Here is a 27,748-nt window from a genome sequence, read left to right on the forward strand (position 1 = left end):
TGAGTCCCTTTGCTGCATATCATTCCCCACTCTCTCTCCCCATTTTCTGTCCTCACTTAAGCTGTCCTATCCATTAAAGGCATAAGAAAGCCCAAAAATATATGTTTATACCCCCCCCCCCCAAAAAAAAAAATTTGAATTGCATCGCTAACATTATAAAGTAATCAACCAGAAATATGCACTTGCAAGTGACTGACTGTCCATTGTGTGTTGCTACATGGCATGGTACTGTATTGATTCTTAAAAACACTGTCTGATATCGTGATGCATGCAAAGATTGGTGGCAGTGGTTCATTTTGTGTTAACCTCCAACCGCCAGACAGCAGTTTGGTTATCCGTTTTCACTGATCTGATTTAAATTCAAATTTTAAGCATATAGTGGTGTGTTCTCTTTACTAAGACAGTTTTCCTAAAATAAGATCTTAAAAAAAATAGCAATATATCACTCACTTAGTGTCACAGTGTATGGCAATGAATTGTAACCCCTGTGTCGTCATATGTATTGTGTCAACAGATTCACCAGTTTTCACACCTTTCAACAGATGCAATAAAAACTTGTTGCCTCTTTTGGTCCTTTTCTATACACATGTGCTGCTTGGTTTGAGTCCAGCACAGTGGATTTTGCGTTTCTTGAAGGTGTGTATTTAACGTCATCTTTAGTCGAACATCTGAATGATGGTTAAACATTTTATTTCCTCTGAAATTTTCACAATAAGGCCCCCTTTATTTTGAGATCGCAGCTTTCCAGCACACATGAGTAAATGACAGAAAGGAAAGTGGGTCAATCGTTTATTTTTAGTATGTTTGTTTAAAAACCTGCATACACGTGCTAATTTTGGTGTAAAAATATTAATATTTTCACCGTCTGTAATGTGAAGGTGAACATAATTGATTTTTGGCTGCGATACAGAGCCTGGGAGTGAGTATTACCTGACAAACTTAACTCATCATTAAAATGCCTACTCTCAGCAGAAACACTATTCATTGTCATTTTTTCTAGTCAATATCGTGAATTTTGTCAGCATTTTGTAATGTTGTTTAATACGAAAATCACTGGATGTAGAAAAACAAGAAGAGAAACAAACAAGGTGCATGAGACAGGCTTTATTTTCTCAGTATAGAATGGATTGTGTTATGAGAGTGATTTATGTGATTTGAATGTGAAAGGCAGCTGCCTGTGTTGGCAGGCCACTCATCACTTCTCCCACACATTCACTGTCACGCATTAAATATGAACCCATCAGATGTTTCACACCCTGTACTGCATTAACACACACACACACATGCACGCACACGCACACACACACACACACACACGCACACACACACACACACAGACATGCACACACGCACAAAAATGGGTCATCTAACTACAAGGATATAAACAAATACTTACCCAATGACCACTCATGCCTACACCCACCAGGCGCACAAACACTTCACCCAATCCATATGCACATCCAACTCGTCCATCTGTTCACACTCCACACAGCCACCTACAGTGCATACATCCACTCCGCAGGCACATTCCCTGTGTGTGTTGTCACTGGTCACCCGGTCGGCTTCTGTATGACTGACAGTGGCTCTCTGCATACTGGCCCTTTGAACTAACAGAGCGGGTAGGTGTGCGGGGGAGTGGGAGTATAAATATCCATACTTTATGATGGATGGACAACCTCCACCTGGGAGTCCACATATCTACCATACTCATCCTCAGCCCTCATTATCCCCACGTCCTTGGCGATGTAGAGGTGTAGGACCGCAGGAGGAAATCAAATAGCAATCAACAAGATGAATGTTGGCAAATTCATGTCTTCTGCTGCTTGTTGGAGCGATTTACAGCAACCTCTCTTTTAACTGATAATAGAAATGTTCAGTAAACCGAACTGGGGCATATTATTATTATCTATCATCTCAGGTCTTACGTTGGAAGATGTGAAACCATTTTAATCTACTGAGCTGACGAGAGCCTGTTTTTGGTATCCTCAGGTCAAAGAGCAGGGTCAGCTCCTGCACAGTGCTGCTGGAGTCTCACTCGAGGTCATATCAGCAACACAGGGTTAGGAGCCTGCTGAGTTATTTTTCTACTCCTCGTAGCTACATAAATTATATGCAGCTGTTTACGTCTCCTCATCTGTTACTCTGTAAAGGCATTCGTACATATTCTATACAATTGCACAAGTACTGTGAATCACATAACCTAGGCAAATACTTTAAAAATAAGTGCTGAAGTGATGGATGATGTGACGATGTGTCCACCTTTGACAATGTGACAGGTGCTAGTATCTAGAATTGGACAGGCCATTTTCTGTCATGTGCAAAGGTTACTTGAGGCTGCAGGGTTTAAAGCCCTGACTAGGGCTTGATATTGTTAAAAAAAATTATGATAGGATACGAGCAGCAGGGGTATAATGATTGATCCGGATCAACATATCAATTCAATGTTCAGCAATCCAATGTGACCAGTGCAAAGTGAATATATCGCTCTATATCATCATCATCTTTATCATCATCTTTTTATCTTATTTTGAAATTCCCATTACATGTCTGGAAGAGTTCAGTCAAAAAATGTTGAATCATAATTTAGTTGCTTTTTGTGAGCTCACATAAATGTAACTGAATGATCCAATCAGCTGAACTGAATGACTTATGAAGCTCAGTATAAGTTAAATCAGGAAGACTGTCTTTACTTCTCATCCATTCACACCTCTCTCTCTTACTCTCTTTCCTGCTTATTCTCAATCATCTGATTATGGGTGTTCACTTTTCAGTTAACCAACTAATTATGTTGTTGCCAACAAACTTTAAAATCTATGCTCTTCTCTGTTGTTGTCAGCTGTCATTTCAGTGCAGAATCGTTGCGAGCCTCCTTCACTCCATTCACCTCCATTTCTTCATATCCAGAGTCCAGGTTGAGCTCATCAGAAGTTGACTCCCCTTTACACCACGATTTTCAGCCATCCCTTCACCAACACCAGTGTCTAGACTTCATTGGGGGGGTTTCCGACATTAATTGCAGTTTCACTACCCCCCTTATACATGATGACGTCATGATTGGGCCTAATCCCAAAAGACTATCCACCTTTCTCATTTAGACTGTGAGGTCTCTCCTGATTAAATGATATTGTCTCATATTGATCGCAAACCCCGGAACTGAATCAAATCTAAATCATATTGTGTCAGATTTTGTGATTTGGGCAAATAATGCATTGTCGATTAAGCGTGTTATTTACACCTCTAACCAGTACCGATACCAGTGCCCTTAAAGTGAGGCCGATAATAATAGTATTTCATTCAGTAGCTTTTTTTTTTTTTTTTACGCGGTTCAGCTCCACCCTGTTTTCTCCATGCTTGATGAGGTGGTGCTTTATCATGTCACTTGTATTCCCATTTTTCCTGAAATAATCTTTCCACATTTCATGCATTTATTTTTATCCACCACATATATGACAGACATGTAAGTACAGCCATATTTTACAATGTTTTAGTGCCATCTTGGCACACTGAACTTACAACTCTGTCAAATACAAAGCATTCAAATTCCTCACACCACAGACTGTATGAAGTTGCGGTAGTTGTTTGTAGATCTGTGTACAAAAGGATAAGTAAAGAAGAAATTTCAATACTACTTGGCACTGAGTTATTTTGGCCACTACTGAGTGAGGGTCAACAACTTGCAGCTCTTTTTCTTCTCTCCAGTGGCTCTTTGTGGCTTTGACAATAAAATACATGGAAAAGAATAACGGTTATTTTCTTGTACATTTTCATTTGACTTTTTTACTAGTGTATGTCTGAAGTTGTTCTTCTTTCAGTTGTAAAAATGGGTAGCCTATAAACAAATTTAAAAAAAAAAAGTAAAATGTGCTTCACAGCCTACATATACAGCTCAACGCCTTTTCCTCTAAATTTTGCCAGTGGCTAGCTATGGAAGCCAAATCTTTTCCCTTTTTTCTCTCATAGCGGTAGCTCCAGACAGACTTTTTTTTTTCTATTTTGGCCAAAAATGGCTGTTTTGATTGTAAAGGTTATTGACCTCTGGCTCTGAGTATCAGTACCTCATTTTCTGTCAGCTCTCAACCTCTGACTCCTCAGTAACAATCTTTAACAACTGGCTACAGAGTAACACTGAAAATGCAAAAGGCATAAACTTACTGATCAGATATTCATATTAGCGTTTAGTGTTCAGCTCATCAGTGTATTGTTGGATTGTAGAAAGATCTATTCATGTGATATGTGTCATTTTGATGACAAAAACATTTTGGTAAGAGATAAAGCGGTTTTGAGTGCTGTGTTGGCTTTTGCCAGAGATTTGTAGAGTTTTGCATTTTGTGTTTGAGGTTTTGTGTTTAGAGTTTTCTATAAATGAGCCAAAGATTCAGTAAATGTGTAGAAACAATTGTTATAAAGGGCATTCGATGCTCAAAAATACTTTTTAAAAAAGGAAAACATTACCTGATGGTATCATTTTTTTTCATACCATAAGCTTATCTTTAATTTCCTTAGTATTCACACAGTCAACTGCATTGCATAACAAAACACAACCCCCATATTCATTTAAATATATACAATAGTCTACAGTATATATACTGTGTATGTAAGAAGTTGTCTGCTTTTTGACAAACATTGTTTCTCCACAGTACTTTTGCTGTCTTATAAGACCATGTGGAGTGGGCACATATGTGTATGCCCAAATAAAAAAACATAACTAACTATTGTGTGCAATCACATGAAATTTCTGACATGAGGATATCCTCTAAACTCTACTTTATGTGTTGTGGACAAATGAATGATGTGAAGATATGTTTTGTCCACCTTGAAAGCACAACCTGACATGTGACACCATCAGGGTGTGAAACACCCAGTGGCGATCAGGGGGTCTGTTCTAGTGTTATACTGAAGACACAGTAAACAATATACAAGATTTGAGTCTTAATTTTTAACTGAGTATAATGATACTGAAGCAGAGAAAAAAACTCCTCTGCTTTTGTAACTGGAGGCCGCTGGACTAAAAGACAAATTAAAGTGTCCATCTACCACCGCAACCTCAATACACTTCTTTTATTATGCTATTTTAATGGCACTGCTGCCTGTTTCTAGTTGTGCTTCTTCCATTTAATCCACTGGTGATGGGGAAATGTACTGTATTACTCTCTTTTGTGATGCACGGAGCACATATTTGCATTTTACGACATTGTGCTGATTTCATGAGCAGGCTGAATCCACCAATCCACAGCTCAATATTAAATACACAAAGGAAAAATTTGTCAGAGAAGCCAGCTCTGGGTCTTTGTGTTGCAGACTACAGTGCAGCTCTGAGGCTCCATGCAGAGACAGAGAGAGAGTGGTACGGGGAGAGAGGCAGGGCTGACAGTGAGCATTCATCCTCTCAACATCCACAGCCTTAATTAGAAGCCTAATTACACAGGGAAATGGGATGCCAGGGGAGAAAAGAGGGAGGGAAGGGGAGGCAAAGAGAGGAGAGATGGCGAGGAGGTGGGGAGGGTTCATGCTTCAGAATGGCAGTGCTCAAAAATAGACCCCCACCCTCTAACCCTCCCCACACCACTGCCACCACAACCACCACCACCACTTCACATCTCGTCATCCGCACCATGTGACCTGCCAGGGGACCAAAACTCAGCAGCTGCACAGGCTGAGGGGTGACTCAGGCGTGGGGGACTCAGGTTGACTCTGGGTTTCAGCTCATTTTTTTTTAGCTCGCAACTTGACTGTTTTGGTTCACTCTCACAGCTCTCATAGCTTAGTTACTGGTTACAGCAAGCAGCTGATGCCAGTGAGGACACTCTGATAAACCCACTCACTGTACGCCACATGCTTACCACCAAACAGCAGACAGACTAAGTTAACAATAACTGGTGAACACTGCAGAGCATTTAGCAGCTTAAGAGCAAGGTACTATCCCCAGGAGCTGGTAGAAAAACTAGATAAAAGAGCCTAAAATCCATGATAATGTGGCTCCCTAACTGCTGGATGTGTTAATAAGCAGCTGTTTGCTAACAGGTTTGAAATATTTACTCAAAAAGTGGTGTCAGTGTTGCATCGGAAACTTGTTTCTGCTGCCTCCAACTGGCCAAAAAAAAAAGACATTGCAGGTTTACAGTTACAAAGTTCTGAACTAACTGTAAGGGAAATGTCTGGCTCTTCAGTAGGCTTGCACAATGGCAAAAATCTAGCGATGCAATACATATCACAATACAAGAGTAATGATTCAGTATTTTGTGGTATAAAATCTGAGTTTAAAAAGTTTACAGGGCAGCAATGACAGATGCTGCAGTGCTATCTAATGGTCAGGATTGTAACACAACACAAAATGAGGCACTGCCATGAATCTTTGCATGAATCAAAATATCATGATACAGTCTTTTGAGAAAATGGGAGATTGTATATTCTCCCTGTGTCTGCATGGGCTCTCTCAATGAATGGCTGGTATTCTTTATAAACAATGTAATATACAGATTATGGGGGACAACACTGGATTGGGGACACATGTCCCCCAGATCCACTGTACATGGAACTACAACTTTTGCCAGCATAGCCTCAGCCTTTTTCCCTCATCAGATTGTTTTTGGATCTAACATGTACCCACTTGTCTCTCTCAGGCTCTTTCTCACTTTCTCACCCTGTCTTCAAGCCCGTCACTGCTGCAGGTCTCTCACTCCATCTCGCCTCGTAGTCCCTTTCCTCTCACTCTCCTCTCAGTTGCATAGCCAAGCTATTTTCCCAAAGCAGCCATGTCTTAATTATTTACATGGATGTTAATGGAAGCCTCAGGTCTCAAGCCAAAAAGCTTGACATATCATCATCATTACTGTACACGTGTGTCCCTCTGAGGGCACTAATGTCAGCCATAGCTCCAGACATATTGGTCCCAGCTCGCTGCTTATTTCTTTTAGCTGCTGGGAACATGCTGATCTGTCTACTGCTGAAACATTGATGAGGACACTATCATTACCTGTGTGTGGGGTTAGTACATACTGCTACCACAAGCTACTGTCAGTAAGTAAGATGACCTACTTAATTTAAAGAACGTTAGATCACATAACTTGCTTGGCTTATTTGTCTTGAACCAATAAGAGATTATCACAATTGTAACACTTTATAATAACCTACATTAATAAACGGCTGACTGATAGTTAAACTTAAATTAATATTTATTTTATTATTAACAAACATCCAAATAATGTTTATAGTAGTGGTGTAAGAAAATATCGATACACTTGAGTACTGCAGTATTTTGTGATAGTGTATCAATTCTCAGAATACTGTATTGTGATATTGTGAAGCAGATAAAGATTTGAAGTGGTTCATTTCATGTTGTGTTTAACCCCCAGCTGCTGGATACTAGTGGTGTCAAGATTCCCCAAATCCACAATTTGATTTGACATTTAATTTTAAGGTCATGATTTGATTCAATTTTCAATTTAAACATATTTTATGCCATTTTAAAGATCAACTGCTGATTAGCTTTATGCCCTTTTTGATGTCATTTACATTTTCAAATTCCTCTTGAAAAAGATAGAAAAAGCACAGCTGCAGGTTACCAGTAAGCTGTGGTGTGTCATCTTTGAAATGTTGTTTTGGTTTGTCTGTGCTGCAGAGGAGCACATAGGTGGAGGCGGAGAAACAATACTGATCCTGCTTTTGATTATAATCAATTTTCAGTTTTTGATTCAGAATTGAAATTGTGACACCCCTACTAGATCACAGAGAGATCACATAAAACGCAAACTTCTTTTAACTCAGATTTTAAACATATGGTAGTGTGTTCTTTATACCAAGACAGTATTCCAAAAATCAGTTTAAAAAATAGCAGTATATCACCTTGCATACAGTATTGTAGAATATCACAATATATTTAATTGTAACCACTGTATCATGATATGATTCTCATTAGACTTGCACTTGCACGATTAAACGGCAATGCTCGGAATCGGGTCAGTTTTCACATGAACGGCCCTGCTGGTCATTGTCACACACGTGTTCTGGACAATGGTCACATCACGCGCGCAGCAGACAAACTGACCATGATATCACCACAGCGCTGATAACAGACACACACTCAGACACATGCTTGCTTGAAGTTGGTGTCAGCGACAGATTCAAAGAACGGGATAAAGAGAAGACAGACAGTCTACAACGAGACAGAGCAGCTGACAGTGTCTCAGAACAGCCATAAACTCTCTAGTTCTTCATGCTAATGTTAGCCAGCAGCAGACTGCTGTTCACAGAGGGACAGTTAAAATCTCACCTCCTGTTTTGGCTGAAGAATAAACAACCTGTGTTGATGTGTCTCCTCAAACATTTTCTCATCCAAACTCGTTTAACTTCTGCGTCTGTTTTTCTCACGGCAAAGTTTTACTGCAGCAAACTGTTGCACTGCGTCAGTCTCCAGTTTGTTTACATCTGCTTCTACATGAGATCACATGGAATCACATCCTGCAATATCCCACGAGATTCCATGATCTCGCGAGAGCACGTTTACCCGATTCATAATATTTATATATATGCTATATATATATATATATATATGCTATATATAATATATATATATATATATATATATATATTAATATAAAACTATAGTAAGGCCTGGTTGTAACCTGGAGGACTTTGGAGAAAATTTAAATAGTATTTAATGAATATTTAATAATCAGTGTTTTATTATGAACATCCAATTTAATTTTTTACAAGAAAAGTTGCAAAAATGTTTGTGAATGCTGTCAATTACTATTCTGACAATGGATTAATTGTTTCTGTAATTTTACAAGCAAAAATGTTAAATAGTTGCTGGTTCCAGCTTCTAAAATTACGATAGTAAATGAAGAGTCTTTTGGACTGTTGCTTGGATAAAAGAGGGAATTTAAAGATGTCACTTAGGGCTGTGGAAAATTGTGATGTGCATTTTTCCCTTTTTTTTTTTTCATTTTTTGACATTTTATAGTCTGAACGAGTAAATGATCAATCAGGAATAAAAAGCATTTAGGACACCGAAACACACACACTGACAATGAACGCAAACACCTATAGAAACCACTGTTTCTCTCCTCTGGTTTGCAACATGCTAAGAAATGCCAGTAACCTCTGTATAGCACAACAATGGAGGGATATTTTTTGTTCTGAAATGTGTTTCCATTAGTGACTAACGAGGTGTTGAGTGATAACCCCCTCGCCGTCTTTGTGTGCTGCTGTGACTGACAGCCAGAATGACTGGAGCTTGGCTGAAAGCTTAAAACAAAGCTCTCAAACAGGAAGTGCATTTAGCAGAAAGTATTGTTTTTTTAAAGACGTTTGATGAAGCACAGTGTGTTCTGTAACTTTACTGTGGATAAAGCATTGTTTTTTATTACCTGACGTGAACTGCTAGGACAGACTAACTGGTGATCCACAATTAATTTGCATTATTCCAGTGCACCTGTGAGAAACAAGAAAATATGATTTAAGCATAAGCTGCTACCAATGCAGACAGTAATAATATTATTTTGGTCTTTTTAGATAGACATTTTTCAGTCATTTAGGTAATTTAGTCTTACATGTGTTCTTAAATGTGAAGAATTCTGCTCCACTGCTGTTTGTTTGAGAGCATTCTTTGGCTTTTTTTTTTGCAGTTTATGCACTGCTGCATTTCAGATCTTTCATGGAGGATTAGCCCATGTTGAGCATCATCGTCCCCAGTTAAATTGAAAAAATGATTCCCACAGAGAAAAGCAAACCAGTCAGCTGGTCAGAGCCAGTCAGGACCATTGACATTAATAAAGATGGACGCTGCGGCTCCACTACCTCCTACTGTACAAAACTGAAGCCAAAATATTCCAGATACAAGTGCTGCCATCTTGTACTGGTGATACATTTGGAGCCAGAGGCTGTGTGTGTAGTAGTGATCATCATTGGAGTCACACAACCAGGCCTCAGATGTCAATCATGGCTTGAAACCCCCTTTTTATATCATCAAAAACTAATTAAAACCAAAATGATGAGAAAAATGAAGACCAGCATGATAAGAACCACCTAAAATGACAGAAACCATCTTTGGGAACAATTTATTTGACGTGTACTTTGATGTTGTAGTTTGAGTCATGTCCTATTTGTTAACATTGGGGAGGCAGGACTTATTGCCCGTACTGCAGCCTGCCACCAGGGGGCAATTGAGATGCTTTGGCTTCACTTTTTGAGAGCTCTCATGTTGTCCATTTCTGTAATGGTAATGATGTTTGAATTGTCTTCATGAAGGTGGCTATGTTTTTGTGTGTTGGTTAGCAGAATGTCTCAAAATCTGGTGAACACATGTCAATGAAATCTGGTGAGAAGTTATGGGCCAAGGGAAAACTTATTAGTTTTTGAAGCAGATAGTGCCACTGCCACTTATAAACCAATTTACTTTTGGCTCATCACCATGGATTTATTAAGGGAACTGCACATCTTGTTCCAAGCTGGTGCCCATTCATTCCAATAAAAGTTCTTCACTCAGTCCACACGCCAAAACACTTTTTCTCTTCCTGGTTGGCTTCCATGTTGTGCTGCCTACTGCACATGTACATAAACATGAGTATTTGTCCCTGAAAATAAACTGGTGTTCTGCAAAGGTGTCATACAGTTTACTATGTTCTGACAAAGTTTTACAATATTAAATCTTCATGGGTTAACATTCACAGTACAAAGAGTAGTAGACTGGCATTGTGTGCCATTTAGGGTTTCCTGTCAGCAGTTTTACGGATCTCTTTTTTGATGTATTAATTGATCCATGTGCTGCATGTACAATAGAATAACATGAATAACAGTGATGACAGTAACAAGCTCAACGCTCACAGTAATGCAGTTATCATGTCAGTCCTAGCGTGAGTTTTTCTGTCTATGTGCCCAATGGTCGCCTTTCATTTAAATGTGGGGTCAGCTTCAAACGTGGTATCCTGTCCTCCTACATTCATCGTGTTTCTGCTGACGAGCGTGTTAGCAGTAGTTCACCAGCTGCAGTAGTTCTTGCAGTAACCCTGTGAGCAGACCACCTCACCAAGCTTCTAGGACCACATATTTCACAAAGATGAAATTGCCAGAGAATGGCGGCAACGCCTCTAGTTTCCTGCAGTGATGATGTCAATGTCTGCCATGAATGACATGACACCAATAAATGCATGTATGTACATGTTGTAGATCCACCTTAGCGTTCCATCTGTCATCAGACCTTACAGAAAATTCTCCATGTTTATGATTCTGCATACATATTGATACCTGAACCTGTGTGGAAATGAGAAATGCTGTCTGAAATGTGATTCAGACATCTCAGTTAGATGACAGCTGATGTACACCGGGAGGCAACTGGTTACGACCAATAGCCCCAAGCCTGCAGGCAAACCATTTAAAGGCAGATAGCAAATACGCACATGGAGGCATCACCAACATGCAAATAAGCATGCAAATAATGGTGTCCTCATGCTGCGATTTGTCTTTTCATCCTCCTCACCACAAGTGTTCTCGTCTCTCTCCTCTGCTGTCTCTGCTCAGTAATTGGTATTATTCAGGCAGATGAGGGAGAAAAATGGAAGGTGTCAGTGAACATGTGACCGAGAGCAAAATAAATGCATTGTGTGTACCACTCTGCAAACATGTGGATTTATTTAAGTGCAGCCTCTGCAGCCTCTCAGGCTGCCTGATTGGACCTGAAAGAAAAGCCTATTGAATAGGTATTGAAATTCTGTATGAGGATAGACGCTGCTATCTGTCACACAACATGCGAGGTGCTCAATAGGCCCTTTTCAAGACTGAGGAGCTGTTAGACCCCAGGTTGGAAGGGTTTTCTGCCTCAGTTTTGATCCAGGCAGCAAATGGATGCTCTGCTAATCCTTTTGTAAAATCTGAAAATATAGTAAAGTGTTTACATCTCTATAGCCAAACTGCTGAGCACTCAGCAGCTAAGAATGCAGTATAGAAGAAAATAGATAATTCACTGAAAGATGCAGCTCCAATATTTTAGGTTCTTGAAATATGGTTTGTGGATTTTCTTAGTCTAGCAAAAGTATCCAACATTTTACACTTCTCAACACTACTTATTCATACACAAACAGACAACTGGTAGCAAGCTTCTCATCATACTTGCAGAATGAAAACAAATAAGCTTATTTTCCAAAGTGTTGAACCACTCATCATGTTAGCTGCTGCAGGTACATGCTGCTAATCTGCTTTTCAGACAAACTGATTGTACAGTAAAAGCAGGGACAGACATGAATTGGTATGATTTTTAGCACGTAGTTATGAGTTATTTGGTTACTTCTGCTTTTTTTTCTGAAAGGACCAGTGTTTAGGATTTAGTGGCAGCTGTATTTAGAACCAGTGTTTGGTTTGTCTGTTGTTCTTATTATTAATAATTATCATTATTAGTTAGCAAAAGCAAATAACATTTCATGGTCACTACATTTCTTTTTTTTTATTGTGGATAGATTTACACCCTCAGAATTTGGACACACAAAAAAAAAAACTACAAGAGTGCAATCAGTAAAGTGCAGATCCCCGACAGGCAACAGACGATGAAGCACCTACTGCAATGCGTTAAGTAATGTAAAGTTCTGCAAACATTAACATGACCCCCACATACGCTGATCTGAGTCAGTCAGATGTCAATATTCGTGTAAAACAGGGCAGTCAAAAAAATATAGTAACAGTTGTGTCTCCATCAACCAGTGAAGTTACAGTTTAAATCCATATCTGTCCAGACTCGTATCATAGCGAAGGAATTTAATATGGAACTTACCACTGTATTTACCTGTAACTTTGAAGGAATATAATATTTAAAGTGTATTTTTTGGCAAAATGGAAGTTCCCACTATACATATGTGATTCCAGTGCATAATTTCCGGTGAGAAACTTGCTGTCTTCACTTACAGACTATTTTTACAGAACAGTACAGAGGGCTGATAGAGAGCTGAACATTATGATGGCACAGTGAAGTTGACCTTTGACCTTTTGGATATAAAATGTCATCACTTCATCATTTTATCCTAGTAGAGATTTATGTGTAATTTTGTCATAATTAGAAATGAAATCTTGAGTCATAGCCAAAAATCTGTTTAGTGAGGTCACTGTGACCTTGGCTTTCGACCAAAAAAATCTAATCAGTTTATCTTGAAGTCCAAGTGAACGTTTATGTCAAGTTTGAAGAAAATCTCTCAAGCCGTTCTTGAGATATCACTTTCACAAGAATGTGACGACCTGAAACCATAATGCATCGGACCAAAATAACATAAAGGCGTAAAAGTCGTTAAAGAAAAAAAAATAAATAAATAAATAAGAATTTTCAAGAATTCTGAATCACAGAGGTCCTTCAGCATACAGTCATGAATGTGTACAAAAAAATAGGCTGATTGGTCCAGTAGTATTTGAGATTAGCTATGTACAAGCTGCAGTGATCACGCACACTCATTCACGCACAGTGCAATCACATGATCCCCTCCCAGATGCTACCAGGCAGGGATAAAAATGGCAGACAGGAGATAAAATGCACTATTTAGTGAAGAAGGAGCGATTTCAAACACTGCCAGTATTCACATAGAAAACATAAACAGTCAAGTACAGTATGAAGCCTGAAGCCTGACTGAAGGCTGCTTCATTAATAAATGGAGCCATTCTTACAAACTGCGCCCTCACATACCATCAGTTATTATTCCCACTAACGGTTGAAGCACCAAACTTCAAATGTGTCCACAATGGACAGAGTTCATCCTTTACAAGCTGCTTGACTGTAAATGTGGATTTTTCAGCAGTAGTGTTGATAGTGTACACAGAAGCCCAACAGCCTTGGTGCAGGGTTACTAAGGTTCATCCATGTGGGCTGAGTGTTAGAAACAGTCCAAATGGTCTGTTAATCAGAGCACAGAGTCTCTGTTGGTGCTGGCACCTTCATTGAAATCAGGCTGAATGACCGTCTGTAAGATTATTTAAACTGTGTGCTTAAAGACATACACATGATGAAGTGCAGGGTTGTTGAAACCTGTGAGAACTGATGTTTGTTCTTTTCCTCCAAGAGCCCAAACTGGGATGAAAAGATGAAAGTAAAACTGGTTTCAGGAACACTAACATTTTCTTGTCTTGACTGAAGTTTTTTACATTCTATTTTGCTATTCAAGCACTACTTTCATTCACATTTATACTCCAGTGCACTCTGTCACACACTTTCACTCATTTGTTCTTCTTTATCTTCTCTGCCTTGAGGCCATACACACTTTGTTCTGTGATCCAGACTCTGTCCCCTCAGTTTCCACCACTGTCATATCATCTATTTGTCCTTCTCTTTCCCTCCCTCTGTTTCTCTGCTTTTTCTTTCCATTTGCTGAACTATGCTCCAATTAGTTTGGCCCCACAAGGCAGCAGTGTACCAGTGAGGACACTTTATAAGGACATCTCCACACACACACACACACACACACACACACACACACACACACACACACACACACACACACACACACACACACACACACACACACACACACACACATACACAAAATTACACAATGCTTTATTAACCTTTAGTTATGCTGACCACCTTATTGTTGAACACAGAGAGTGCATATTGTATAATTAACACCACGTATGTGAATATATCTGCTTCACTACCATTACAAATTTGTAAAGATAAGAACTTTGTTAATCCTGTAGAAAATTCTTGTGCACGACGTTGCTCCAAAATTACAATTCCATAAGAGTAAAAACAGTAATATTGGCAGTGACATTGACAAGTATAAAAAGTTATATTGCACCAGATAGTGAACGTAAAATTACACAAAATTAAATGTAATATTGTAAATCATAATAATAATGAAAAGTAATGTTGCAGATGATATCACATGTAAGGATCATTTAAGTATTGTCTGCATTAAAGAGCAGTAATTTTACTTTTTCATTGATGTGTACTATGTAAACATCTCAACTCTTAAAAGGATGTTTTACTGAAAAAAGCCAATAAATCTTGTGAATGTAATTAAAATTACTTGCTACATTGCTTATGCAACACAACACTCCTATCGTACAATATACATTAGTTAACTACAATACTGATAATGCTATGATCATGCTACCAAATGCACTTAAGGAAGTAAATTCTCAGAAGGAGCCTGTCATCATATGCTCTATTTTCAGATTGACATAAATAGGACATAAGCCTGGTACGGTTGGTTACAGGTTACATAACCATGTTTTCTTTTGCCTAGAAAACATAGTGATGTTACACTACAACTGTGACTCACATATGTCACATCTGTGCCACTGACAGGAAAGCAGTGATTGTTTTAGGTTTCCTCAGTTAAACCCACACTGCCACAACAACAACAACAACAACAACACAACTTAACACACACAGACACACACACAAAAAAAAACACAAATTATGCCATGGGGGGTTATGGTAGGTTTTGATTTTTCTTCAAATAAAAAGTTGGATGATCTCTCTAAAGTAAGAAAATAATATTGCATATTCTTTTCTTTCTGTCATTTTATTTAGCTAATTTAAAGGTCTGAAGGGTGAATTAAAGATTTGTTTTAACCAAACCCCAGCTCGTGGTTGTTATAAACAGTGGAAAGACAGACCAAGACAGTTTTGGTGAGTTTTTTTTTATTTCTGTCAGTTGAGTTTAGATACAGAAGTGCATTTTACGAAGGTAACAAGGCAATTACAGCACATCTTAGTTTGGTAAAATACATAAACTTGAATTCAGACAGTGACTGGTCTTATTCTTCTGTTAAATAAGAAAATCTCTTGACATTTTGTGAGTTCATTTTGTTTATTTTGTCACAGCTCACACGTGTCCCAGCTTTTTGTCTTATCACGTTTAACCAAATCTGTCTTCAGTTTTCTTGACTGGCAGTAGCCGTTGGCATGTGAAAAAACTAATTTTGAGCCTGACAGAATGATGACATTTTTCTATTGTTTATGTAGTCAAAGTAAATAATATTTTAAAAAAAACATCAAAGACAATAATGGAGTTTATTTATGTTCAGGTGCAGTGAGTCATAAGTATACTTCAAACCACAGGACAATAAACGTATCGTTCCTGTCAGCGGTGATAACAATGGTGTTTGTCATGATACATGCTGCACATGTGTTTTCCATGCAAGTCTGACACACATGTATGAGCAGCTCCTCTTTATCACAGCAGGTTGAATCCAGCACAGAACAGTTGCATATTACTTTTTACTCGAGGAAAATGGTGCATGTCTTTATGTCTGATTTATCTTTTATTAGGTTTGAAAGCTTTGCAGTCCGCCCTAACTCAATAAAACTAAACGCTCACCTGTCTTCTTGTCCTTTGAAATATGATTACACTTGGATGTGCACCATCCACTGTACTGCAAAAGTGGCCCTCTGTTCAAACCAGCTGCACTTTACCTGCACTAAGTCAGTGATATTTCAGTGCTGATTGGGAATTAATCTAATTACATATTAGTTAAAGGGCATTATCTTTGCTTTTGATGTGAGGAGCACAGGCCAGAAATAAATAATGCTTACAGTGTATGTGCAGTGTGTCAAAGTGGAGACAACTCAGTCAACTCTTTTTACTGCATTTTTAGTTTCATATACACTTTTTGTCCGGAGAAATAGTTGAGCAGAACTTGTGTTCAGAGACGTTGCAACTAAATCTGGAGCTCCATTAAATACAGAAAGTGAAAGTGACTATCATGATGCTGTTGTGTATCTCTTGGTGATTTAAAGACCCCATGATGCTGTAGCTTAACCTGTAAAGTAACACAATGCAGTAGACCATAATTGCTGACTTAACGTGTTTTACCAACATTTCTTTAAAACTGCACAGTGCATTCAAGAATTATGGTAGTACATGTCAAATAGGCCACGCCTCTAAGGATGTGGCAACTACTTTCCTCTCATTCTCTGTTGTTTCCGCCTTCGTCACAGAGCAGAAGTCACTGACGATGTGCTGTCATGTAGCACAAAAATCTGATTCTCTCTTAATTTCATGATGTTGTTCTGTCTTGTCGATGTAATGCGTATTTATTGTAACTCTGTTACGTCACTAAGGACTTGTTTAAGTAGTTAGCGTGTTTTAAAATTAGCCTTGCCGTTAAGCCAACTGGCAAACCCAACTAGCTTGCCCTATATTACTGTAAAACACACAAAGTTACACAATGTTCATATCTTTGACAAGTAATATATACGTGCAGATATGAAATAAAGAACTTAAATACACTGATGACTGCTGACTTGAGCCCTGTAGTGGTCAATTTTCAGTAGGGCTGGGCAATATATTGATATTATATCGATATTGTGATTTGGCATAATTATTGTCTTTTCCAAGTTTTAAAGGTTGCTTTACAGTAAAGTGAGCTCTTCTATTATTTGAACCCACTTAGTCTTTATATTTCTACATGACTGATGATTATCAAAATCTTATTGTGTTTGTGGGTATTTTAATCTACAGCAATGCATCATATTCTATAAGATCATCATATGTGACCTTTGACCACCAAAATCTAATCAGTTCATCCTTGATTTCAAATGATCATTTGTGCCAAGTCTGAAGACATTTCTTTAAGGCATTCTTGAGATATCATGTTCTCAAAAATAATATTATGGAGGTAATATTTATATGCCATATCACCCAGCCTTATGGCATTGGACCATCTCTACTACAGTGACATCTACAAATACAACCTCTGGTATACGTGAACACTGGTGGACAGCACACCTGACCAGATTCAAAGCTTGCTGTTGTATGTTGTATGAAGTCCATATGTGAGCAGCTAATCATCCACGACCATGTTTTAAAATTAGATATTGATTGTATTTTCACTCTCAATAATCTGCTCATTTTCTTAATGACAACATAACAAAACCACTTCATCATCCTCAGGCTGTCATCTCAATGTGTCTGCTGCCTCCTGCATGTTGCTCTGCTCGCCTTTTTCTCACTGTATATGTTGGCAGATGACGTCGTCACTCTGCACACGGTACAGTTTTTAACATAAAGGCAGCATTGTGCCAGGTTGGCCTTTGTTTCTTCCTGCAACATGCACAGTAGCATTTCTCAGTATAATGCTTGTATCTCCAGGGCATCACTTCATTTCAGAAAATGAGCTTTCCTATTTGCCACGAAAGCACGCCGCGATGCCTCTGCATGCATCTTGTCCTCTTTGTTCCTTTCTTTTTAACCAGACTTATAGGGGTGTGTATCTCACTGACTAAAACATGTTCAACGATACGATATATCTTAGAAATTTTTAGCCAACAATTTGGTTCGATTAGATTCAGCTCAGTCAAGATACGATATGATACGATGCAATACAAGACAATGCAGTGTGTCAGTCTTTACATTTTGATTTAATTAATGCTACATTTGTAGAGTGCTGTTAGTTACAAAAAGACATCCTGATAGTTTTATTAAATATAGTAACAGGAGAGACAGAGAGAAAAAGACATTACAGTGATGTTAACATCTTATTTTGAGTCTCTTGTGTAAATGAGATCCTGCAGCCTAAATGAGAATCTGTGAACAAACTTTAAAACTGTTTAAAATATTAGTGTTTTTGCATTAAGATGATCTGCGTTATGAAAGTTTGGTGGTGTGACGTGGTAGAATGTCACTTCTGCTGCTGTTCTCAGTGCCATCTGTTTTGATGTAATGAAGAGGAGACACAGGAGAGGGAGGGGAAGCACTTGTTTTGTGTGAGCGAGGCAGCAGACGTCCAGTGAGAGCGGTTCAGGCAGAGACAGGAGGAGAGAAAAAACGAAGGAAAGTTGCAGTGGCAGCTCCCTGATGCTAAAAATGAAACCTATGCACGGCTTAATTAGATGTATTGATACGCTAGTGCTGCATCGATTTGTTTCCGAATCATGTTCAGATTGTTACTGATACAGACCGTCTGAACCGATGCACTTGTATCTTACACATTAAAGTCCGATACATTGAATGAGTGAATCATTATGCCCCTGCAGACTCAGGAATGAGGTTTAAGTCAGCCGAACTGCCACTTACAGATACCTCGTAAAACTGTCCACTTACTCCATTGCTTCATCCCTGAATACATAAAAAGTGACTACTTCTTCAGGTGTTCTTCGGGTTTACCTTCTCTCTTCTTCCACTCCTTATTCACCACTGTATCTTTTTTCATCCTGTCTTTTCTTCTTCTGTCTTGCTTTCACTCAGTGAGAATGTAGGCGTAGTGTACAACTGATAATACATGCACAAGACCCTTTTCTTTGGCCGGAGTGCAGTGAGTCACTTGGAGGGCTGTGAGCAAGATAGATGTGTGTGACCCTTCAGCAGCACTCTGTGTGAAGTGATGTCTGCAGGACTTTAAGGCAAATGTACACACACTAAACAACCAGTTATGTGCAAACACACACATACAGTCAGATAATATGTAATAAATCATAAGTCTTTCAAGGTGCAGGGAAAAAGCTGCTGTTGCCTTTTTAATGGTCTCTCTTATTGAAACCCAGCATGTCTGAGTGCTGGTGAGTCACAACACAGGTTATTACCACACACATCTCAGTGTGCACTCCAACGTGTGTGTGTGTGTGTGTGTGTGTGTGTGTGTGTGTGTGTGTGTGTGTGTGTGTGTGCGGGGGAATTTGGGGACACTTTTGTGTGTGAATGTCACGATTTCAATGTGTGAAGTTTCCAGATGAGAGAACCGACATTTCTCGTGATATTTTCAGCTATGACCGTGTTCTGAAATAGATGGTTCATTTGACTGCAGAGCCTTTACCTGCTGAGCCGGCCGTGTGTGTGTGTGTGCAGTAGGGATGCACCGATACCACTTTTTGTCAGACTGAGTACAAGTACTTACATTTGGGTAATTGCTGATACTGAGTACTGATACGAATACTTAATAATGCCATTAAAGTTCTTGCAATAATTTTTAAAACAAGTTTTATTTTCATTTGATGGTCACTTTCTAAATGTAACAAATCATTGTTGCTGTACACATGACATTTTTAGGTTATTTGTAGTAAGATACTTTACTGATTTTGTGTTCCTTATTAAGCTGTGCAGTTTACTGTGTATATTTCAGTATAATAATTTCACATTATTATGGACTTGCAGAATTTAGTTTACTATTATAAATGGTGTTATATATGATAATTATTTCATTACCATTTACAGCATTTTACCTAGTATTTTAATTTAACATTTACATGTGTAGTATTTAAGTTTCTTCTTCATGTCCCTCTTGTCTAAGAGCTAATTAGTTCCTACCTGTCATTGTTTAGGGGGGACAGGTGTGAGTGTGACGCCATGTGTGCAACAGTTTTGTGGACCCTTGAACTCTGCATCTTGTTGGATCTTAAGATGTTTGTTTGTATTGAGCAGCTACTTTTCATAATGTGGTATTGGGTGTTGGGTAGTTTATGAGTACAAGTATGTGAGGACAGTATCTGACTGATACCTGATGCTGGCATCGGTATCGGTGCATCCCTAGTGTGAAGTCAGTTACATTAAGATGAAGATTTTTTCTCTTCACCTCTTTTCTCATCTTGTGTTTTTTTGGCTAATAATCTCAGCTTTCTCAGGCTAGATAAACTTACCCGGATAAAGTTCACATCCCACAGAGATGGAGCCTCAAGAACAAAAATCAGTTTGTAAAGTGTAACATGATGTAGATTGTACCTTGGAGAGTCCAGTGATATTGACCATTCTGAGCATGGTACTCTAAACATTGAATTTCCGTTTTCCTGACGATCTTTGATACTCCTGAGTGTCTGGCATGAAGTTTGTCCACTGAGGTTGGTGCTGCTGTCCATCTGATTCAAGATTAATACAGTATAGAGTATCTTCATCTAGTCTTAAGGCTCATTTATGCTTATCATTAAATATGGATATAGTTGGAGCCCTCTGTCTGTACTCCGTGTTGACTTACTGTATTTTATATTTGCACATGTTTTCTGATATGGATACAAATGAAAAGGAGCTGTAGCTACCACTGGAAATCATGGGACCAGTGTAGCAGCGTAGCCAACAGTTCAAGTTAAACATGATCACAGAACATGACAAAGAAGTTTTAAAAATCCTACAATAGTGAGAATTACATTCATTGTCAGTGTTATTGAGAAGAATTCTCCGTCCACATGTTGTAATGTATTTAAGGGCCACACAGACCACTGCATTCTTTTGCTTCTTTCTCATGAAAGATCTCCTCCAGCATCGCCATGTTTTTTTTGTTGCGGTCAGAAACGTCTGACTCTTCTTTTTCTTTGGAGTAACTTTTTTACTCTGATCAGCGCCCTCTGTTGAGTGTATTGCTAAACATCCATTCTAATGTAACAGACACATGGAGGTATGTGGGCAGTGACAGTTACATTGTTTGTAATGGATGTATATATTTTTGTATGTAAAGGAGGCATAAAGGAGCCTTTGGCGTTGCGGTTAACCGTTACCATGGCAACCAAATTGGTCAGCATCATTCACATGGATAGTGACAGCAGTCACTCTTACAGACAGAAGGTAAGATTTGTCCAGGCTGTTTTTGAAAGCAGAAGAAACATACCAGGATGTCAAATGCAAATGTTTTGGGTTGGTAAAGCGTCAAAGCAAAATAATCTGAAAAATACAGGCAGAGGGCAGGGTCTCTGCATCATCACACACTCAGCCATCATCACACACTTCTAGTGGGTCATAAGTGACGATTGAAAGGTATAATGTTAATATGAAACTATTTTTTAGGAAGATGTTGCATATTATGCCTTTAAATGATTGGATTAGGGTTATGGGAATTTTTCTCCACCTCCTTCACCCGAAAAGGAGGACCTCTTTGAAAAGCCTCTCTTCAGCCTCTCTTCAACTTCCCCTTCAGTGTCTTCTCCCTGGGTTTGCTTTTCTTTCACAAAATTCAGACTTCAGCAGTTGCATAAAGCTTTTTGATGCTGAGCAGAATTCTGAAAGTCTTACTCAGCAGACATATTGGATTTTGCCAAAGGCTTAAAATGCCAGCAGGCTGACTCAGGGAGCGGAGAGGAGATCCCACGTTAATTTCAGACTTGGTATCTCAGCAAGTCATTCAGTCTAGTGCATAACATGGTTTCAACCAGGCTTTAGGGAGAATCCTGCGTGCTTCTGTAGCTTTCAAATAATCTGCCCAACACAAATTGAACATCTCATTCGAATATTCATGAGTGGGGAACTGAGAGGCCTTTGGTCTCACAAGCATCTTGGTGCAATATATCAGGTTAAATGCTCAGTAGAAGCGCCTCGTTGCAGGAACGTAATTTGTTTTCTGCTGGTTTATATTCAACAGTTTTATCGCTTTGGTTCTGAGGCATTGTGAACATGTAGAGGAATTATCTCAGATGTAGCAGGAAGCGAATTGTGAGGTTGTGTCATTGTCTTTCATAAGATTTTCATAATGGCAACTTGTAACATTCACATACATTATTTATCACATCATTACACAATTAGACAGAAGACAGAGTATCTTGGATTGATTCAGTGTTACTTACTTTGTGAGAAGAGGCTCCCATCTTGACTCGTAGCTGACAGAGAAGCTTCGCATTGGGCCTCAGGGTGTCAAATCCAGCAATGAGAGAGGAGATTTTTCCAAGCTTCTCATTGGCTATTGCCGGTCTTCTGTCAGTAATGGCATGTCATGCGTATTGCATTCTCTGACACTCTGTCAGTTGCATGTTGTTCACATGCCTCGAGCAATTACTGCTGCACAGTTTCTCTCCTACTGTATCTCACTGTGTGTGTGTGTGTGTGTGTGTGTGTGTGTGTGTGCACATTTTGCTGTCTAACTGTGTGTTTCTGTGGGTCTCCTCACCGGTATTACCTGCTACATACAGTACAGTTTGCAGCATCAATAATTTTTTCCATCCTTAGAATAGAGAAACAGTCTGTTTTCTATTAAGACTATGTAGACACCAAAATGACAGACTGGTGCTTCTGTTTTTGGGGAAACCATTAAAGCTGTATTGCGTATTTTGTTTGTTTGTTGGCAAATATTCCAATTATAGTAAGTGATTCTAGACAAATACAGTTAAATGTTTGAGAACCCAAAGCGTCAGTATTTGATAATTAGTGAATGAGACTTAAAAAATCATCTTTCTTCAGAATCACTTCCTTTAAGTGGAGCACAGACACCAGTGTGTAAGATGGCAGCCAAGTCCTTTGTGTGGGGTGTCAGTACCTGACATCTGAGCATTTATGTTTTTATGTGTGATATTCCGTGTCATTTAAGCCTGCCTGATGTCCCAATTATATATTTTATCCAATGATAAATTTAAGGGCATCATAAAGATTGTGGTGATGGAGACGTGCTTGTTTTTCTTGAGAGGCCACTATGTTTGAACAGCTGTTGTTGTCTTATTGTGCTTTTTTGTTTAATATGTCTTATGTATATGTTATATGTTGTGATTAGATGCTACCTTGACCAGGTCTCTCTTGTAAAAGAGATTTTCAATCTCAGTGGGACTTTTAAAAAAAAAAGGTAAAATTAAAAAAGAAAATACTGCATGTGCTGTATGTTCAGCCTACAAGATACAAACAGTCTCACAAAGACGGGACAATGTCACTCTTTCGGTAACCGCTGTCATTATCACCCCTGCTGCCATCATGGCATCGCTGCAAGTATGAGCACTTCTGATAATGGCCTTCTACAGGCTGCAGAAAACTCACATACAGTGGTGCCATCAATACTAGTTTAGATATGTCGATAAAAGCAGCTCTTTAGCAGGTCCCTTCAGAAGAAGGGCAATTTGAGTGACAAATGAATTTCACATGAGGCCCAGTATGTGGAATGAGCTTTTGCACCTGATATAATTCCTGTGCAGTGCTGATAACAAAGACGACAGTGTTGCACAGAGAGAAAATGAAAGCTCTACCTCTTTAGTTATGAAGAATATGTTATTCATTTGACCTTTTGGAGGAGGTGAGCAGTTAGAAATCAGCAGCTTAAAGAAAGCCCTCCGTAACCAACACTTTAGAGTTTATTAACGCTGCTAAAGCTGAGGAGGTAGCAACTCTCACAGAGAGTGCACACACGCAGCATCACTTGTTTCTCAGTATAATTAAGGATTATTTTTGAACAATTGTCACTAATCAAGGAGGTGCCTGCAGTTGTTGCAGTGGAAAGCAAGCAGAAAATTGTGTGAGCAAACAGGCGCGAGAGGAAATGAGTTCAGCCTCTCCACTGGATGTCTTCCCAAAATGAGCAGGTAGCTGGGTGTCTGACTCAAGTCATTGTGTTTTTCCAATAGCAATGGGCTGCGTCTAAGGTATTAAAGTATGATGCCTGCTGTTAGAGTTATTGTGTTTGAATTGTTTCAACAGATCTGCGCTTTACAGAATCTCCTCTGTAAATGGTTGTTGTGTTTAGCTAAAGTGTTTTCAGCTGTATTTTTCATTGAATCACACATCCAGTGGCATCTGTATCGAGTTTGGTTTAGAGGCCTAAGTCGTCTTAATGTCAGTAAGGACAAACTCTTTAGTTCTGAATAGCAGAATCTAAGTTTTGGCCTGAGTCTCAACCCCTGGCCGTCGACGCCAATCCCTCTCTCTCTCTCTCTGTTTCTGTCTCAGTCTCAGTGTCTCTCCCCTCCTCTCTCTCTCTCTGTCTCTGCTGTGAGGCCCAGTAGTCGCAGCCAGCTGTTCCACTTCATAGACAATTAAAACAAGCTGTTCCCTGCTACTGCTGTTGCTGTTATTTCAGTACCATATCTGTTTTAACCCAATGCACCAAACCAAAGTAGCCCAGTGATCAATTTCCTGGCCCAGCTAATCACTGATATAATCCTCCTTTTTATTATTATGCTTATTTTATTTAGGGTTGTACAAGACTCTCGACAATTCAGTGTATTACCTACAGTAGATCAACCTTTTTAGATGGACATTTTTTAAGAGCACACTATGTTTACAGATTGCCTTTTTTGACAGGAACCTGCCACTATATGAGCATGACATCGCTTTTGGATTTGTGGGTCGACTGCCTTGATCCATCAGTGTGTTTGTGTTATTGTGTGACTTTGGTGAATCTAAACTATTCTTTTAAAACGCCACACAATAACACAAACTAACTAACAGATCAAGGCAGAGGTAGACCATGAACCCTTATGTTCTGTGAGGTAAAATTACGGATTTTGCCCCTGAAGTTTGGTTGGTTTGAAGAGAGTGTTATTTGACATTTATAACAGCAGCTTCCTGTCCGATGGCAGAGTAACGTGTTGGAAATATCCTCAATATACAAACACTTCAATTGATATAGATTGTTTTTGTGGTTAAAATACCTTTGGTTGCTGATGCCGTCCACAACAGCTTGGCTTCCGTGCTAATATACTTACTATCAATAAGTACTACATACAACCTCAGATAAAATAATCCAAACTGTTCTTTTAAAACTAAATTAACCAACATCTGCTTTCAACCTGACCCAAACTAATCTGATTCTCCCTTTAAAGTAGTCCTCAACCATCTCCATCTGCTTTGTTTTCTCTCCTCTGTGCAGCGGTTTATTTCTGACCATCCATATGAATTTTTTATCCCTTGCTTTTTGACATGGCAGCTTTGGCACAGCCCGGGTGGTTTGAAATCATGCAAGGCCAGAGGTTCACTGAAAGTTCACAGTGTGACACAAGCAAGTACTGAATCATCAGCTTAAGTGTAGAAGCACTACAAGGGGTACAATTATGTAGATTGAAATGTCATTGTCTGAGGTCAGCATGAGGTCAGTGGCGACCTTTGCATAAAGTTCATATAGGGATTATTGGAGTTATTTTGCAGGTGATTATTAATACACTGCATGTTTTAAGCATACCTGCTGGCTGCAAGATTGCTTTGACTAAAACTAACCAGGAACAAGACGCCATGATGATGTCTGTTTCAGAATGTTACAAAAATGGTCAGATACAGCTCTCCTGATCTTAATTTCAACACTAATGCAACACCATGAATGTCTTCTGAAGGTGTGATCTCCCTGTAGCCCTTTAGCAACACTGGTGTAAAGAAGATCCATCACCTTAGCTCCAGCTTAGTTTTTTTTTACACTGAACCAAACAATGCCATTTAATTGCTGACTTGGCTCTGTTTTCACATCCTCTGTTGGCCTAATGGCGGAACAACAATGCCTCCTGTTTCCTTGCCAGGATATCAGAATACCCCGCAGAATTCCTGCTTTGAACAGGTTATGTCAAAGGAGCTTATGACAGCAGGGTTTTTGTCCTCCTTTGAGTGTGGCCAGTCAGAACAGCTATAAACACTTTAACCTTTACACGCGGTCAGACAACATATCGTACAAACTGATATCTTAACACTGACGTCAGCTGACATTTACGGGCACCTGATGTTTCTCCACCATCACTAGTTTAAGAACAATAATAATAAGAGAAGGCTGTATTTCTGCTTTAAAGACTTCACTCTGGGCATACTGGTGGTCATAGTAACATGATATGGTGTTTGTTGTGTTGTTGCTTTTGGCACCGCTCTTTTAAAGATCAAATCCTCTTTGGTGAGGAAAAAGTCTTTACAGGCACCTTAAAGGTGGGGTGTGCTATTCTGTTCTATCAATAACCAAACAAATCCTCCGTCAGTGCTACCTCAGAAGATTTGCCATCCCTGTTGCTCCCGCTCTCATTCCCCTTGTCCTGTCCACAGGCACAAATGTAACCTGTCACTGATCAGCTGGAGTAGTGTTGTGTAGCTGGGTCCGAGCCACTGTTTGTTTACCATTCACAGAGCCAGCGCAGTGTAGAGACATCTAGTCTTTTTTCAGCAAACACAGAACTGGAGGAGGTATTCTCTGAATTCGATTTTTTTTAAAAAAGTGTTACTAGATTAGAAGAGCATACCCCACCTTTAAGACATGGCAGGTGTTTACCTGAATATTTCCAGTCCACAGCTGAGCTACACAGACTACTACAGTAATATTTATGGTGACATTTTTAGATTTGATCAAGATTGTTGTTGTTCAAAAATTAGTGACCATTGCAGTAATATAGGGGGAATAGAGTGTATTTTATATTTTATTATATTTTCTATTTATGTGGTGCAGACACACAGACAGGCAAGGATGCGTCTGGATGCACCAGAACAGTACAAGCTGCAGCTGGTGTGTGACACGCTGCATGTTAGGCAGTGTTTGGTTTTGGCTTGTCCATTTTCAACATGGCAGCCAGATTCAGAAATTTTCTACTATCAGAAGAAGAGTAGTACTAAACAGAGGTATTTCTGATTTCATGGAGGACCGCCATGTAAACACAGGGAAAGTATGCATGCTCTGAACTACTAAAATATGTTTCTGAAAACTTTTAAGGCGAGAAATAGGTAATAATATCATGAGCCTGGTGCAGTGCGCTGGAGCTCATTTGCATCAGGTGGGTCTGCCTTGTCCGTCATCTTGCCTCGTTCTATCAATCACGCACCGCACAGCAGGATGTCTGCTCTCCATAGAAAATGAATAGGATCCGTTGACGCAACAGCAAAGTACATGGAGCAGCCTTGTGAGCTGCCACCTGCAATCACACCTGGAAGCCATAGTGGCCACTGCACTGACCACTGCCTGCTCCCATCACTTTGATCCTTTTACCTATGCCTGTAGTTCTTCTCATTATGATCTCCGTCATCTACAGCGAGCCCTGTGACAGAGTGGAGAAATGGACATAAAAATAGTATATCGAGTTGATGGAGAATGTGGAGGAGAAGTGACATACAAATGACAGGGAGTGTAGCGTGGGAGGAGAGATGGCTGGAAAGGACCAGCTAGTTTACCTCCAAATACAAAATCTAAATTCAGTGCTTTCTTT

At 39.2% G+C, this 27,748-nt stretch overlaps 1 protein-coding gene across 2 annotated transcripts in view; it reads left to right on the top strand.

Moving 5' to 3' along the window:
* LOC146330245 (potassium voltage-gated channel subfamily KQT member 5-like) overlaps nucleotides 1–27,748 on the top strand; it is a 154,418-nt gene that overhangs the window by 27,673 nt on the left and 98,997 nt on the right. The gene's annotated exons all lie outside the window — the stretch shown is intronic.

Source organism: Lutjanus erythropterus, chromosome 3 (assembly GCF_056507025.1).
Source record: "Lutjanus erythropterus isolate fLutEry1 chromosome 3, fLutEry1.hap2, whole genome shotgun sequence".
In the NCBI taxonomy this organism is placed as follows: Eukaryota; Metazoa; Chordata; class Actinopteri; order Lutjaniformes; family Lutjanidae; genus Lutjanus; species Lutjanus erythropterus.